This window comes from Contarinia nasturtii, unplaced genomic scaffold, assembly GCF_009176525.2.
Source record: "Contarinia nasturtii isolate CC-2019 unplaced genomic scaffold, AAFC_CNas_1.1 Cnas_scaffold_493, whole genome shotgun sequence".
In the NCBI taxonomy this organism is placed as follows: domain Eukaryota; kingdom Metazoa; phylum Arthropoda; class Insecta; order Diptera; family Cecidomyiidae; genus Contarinia; species Contarinia nasturtii.
This window is the reverse complement of record NW_022197846.1, coordinates 1,874,961-1,877,493: the sequence shown is the minus strand read 5'-3', so window position 1 is coordinate 1,877,493 and position 2,533 is coordinate 1,874,961.

Below are 2,533 nucleotides of genomic sequence, written 5' to 3'. Positions count from 1 at the left end.
GCAATTATATTTAAAAGAAATATAAAACAAACTGTTTTGCTTATTAATTCATTACCATCTGAAAATGTTTCAATTGTAATATTGTAACCTTTTGCATTGTTAAATTAATGCCGAAAAAAGAATTCGTTTTATTTGAATTTATTGGGCATATCCCAAAATATCATAGAAAATTCTACATTTTATTCCAATCGATCCTTTTTTTGGATTTTTCAGCTTTTTCTATAATTTTGATCATTTGTCATGACCCATGAGTTCACTATTTTGGCTATTATAATCACTCTTTTTAACTTGCTTCGAACTTTTATAAGAAATCGTGATTTTTCTTGAGATTAAAGTAATTTTAAAATATATTTTCTTGAAATTTATTCAATATAGTTGTCAAAAAAAACGAAAAATGAGTTATGTCTAACAGACTTCCGTCAGCGCCACGACCGAAGCAAACACACAATGCGAAAATACACCGTACTTTTTCTGAGTTCGTAAGACATGTGGACGATGTTTTATTTTTGTCTATACGACGTGAATTCGACTAAATTTGCATATATTTGCATCGTTTATTAGAAAAATAATATCAAACCACTTGGACGATTGTAAAATTCCGAATTTTCTGACTGTGATGGTGAATCACTATAACTAACATTGGCACATTTGACAAAATGGCTCATCGTGGATCGAATAAGTTCGGTATTTCATCATAAAATGAAATTACGTATCAATTTTGGTGATTGACGTGTTCAGCAAATTTTAGTTTATTATCAACTATCTTGGATCTACGATAAGTTTTTTTGTTGCTGATAAATAAAAATGTGATATTCCATTAGAGTTATTTCAGATTCGAAATATTTCGGTCAATCATAAAATTGTTCAACGTTCTTTACAAGAATTTCCTTTTCAAAAAGTTTCTGGATAAAAGCAAACTTTTAAAAACAACATTTTATTCGAAAAAAAAAAAATAAACCAAACTATTTCTTCGCTCATTGTTGCTGAAAAAATGGAAACCATTGACTTACGAAATATTTTGTGGAAAAAGGAAGATTATACTGCATTGGAAGAGCTATTGAAAACTGAAAATATAAAAAAATGTCGGAAAAAATGAAAATGATAAAATTGTGAATGATTATTTCTCTTATGATTTTTCAAAAATTGAATTTCATTTACGATATTTGACCGCATTCGGATGTGATCCGGAGAATAGCATTCAGGATGAAGTATATGAAAATTCCGATATTTACATTGATATGTTTCAAAAGGGCATATACTTTTATGCCAAACAATTATGAAGAATCGTCTAGTGATGAGAATGAAGATGAATCAGAACCAATCTTCACAGTGCAAATTTAATGTTACCGCAAAAGATTTTCGCGAAGAAGGAAAAAAGCTATTTGTTGAACGAAATTTTTTGGCAGCAATGGATAAAATATGCTGAAAATGGAAGCGAAGAGATTGGACTAACGCTTGCGAATCGATCATCGTGCTTCTTTCATTTGAATATGTTTGAAGAGTGCTTGACTGATATCGATTTTGCGCTAAATTCAAACTACCCGAAAGATTTAGCCCACAAATAAGAGCAACGGAGATCGAAACGCTTGAGTTTGATGAAAATGGAAAAATCAGTTCAGTATTTTGAGCCAACGTTGGATATTGAAGAGCATGAAAATTTACAGGTGTTGCAAATTGCTTGGAAATCCAGAAGAACGATAAATATGGCAGACATATGATCGCAACAAATGATCTTCAAATCGGCCAAACAATTTTAGTGGAAAACCCCATCTCAATCGTTCAAACAGGATTTTCAGATCGTTCTCGTTGTAAATACTGTTTTAAAGAATGCGTTAATTTTATAGTTTGCCAGAACTGCAACAATTATCTTGCCTGTTCTGATTGTTTAAAGTCATCACTTCATAAATTCGAATGTCACTGGCCTGTCCTTTTGCCGGATTCGAAATCCAACGAATTGATTCTACAAATACTCTTCAAAATGAATTCCATCTTTCCGGATGTTAATTTCTTGATGCAAACGGTTAATTTAATGGTAAACGACGAAGAAGTAAATGATCTAACGTGTGCGGCGCAAAGAGAATTCTGCATGCTATTTCAACTAGATCATAATCATGAGAAGATACTCTATAGGTATACCTCTATTGTACTAAATTTGGAGATGATGCTTCAATACACAGCGCGTATTCTTAATCACCTTATAATGTTTAAGGCTTAAGTAAATTTTCAACACTTAGAGGTCGCCGATTTTTGCAACATTTGGTATTTCATTTGATTCACATAGTCAAACATTCGTCATTTAAGGTGCACGAAATAAATATTTATTCCGAAAATGATGACCAAACCGTCTTGGATTATAGATGTCCTATTAACATCGAAATATTAACATATCTTATTACTAAATACGAAAAATCCTTTATTAACTATTAACAACCAATCATACTGCGCATAATAACATGAGTAGTAGTATTAAGATCGATGTTAATAGCGAGTAGTAGTATGTTTATTATCTATTAAGATGCCGAAGTTAGTACGC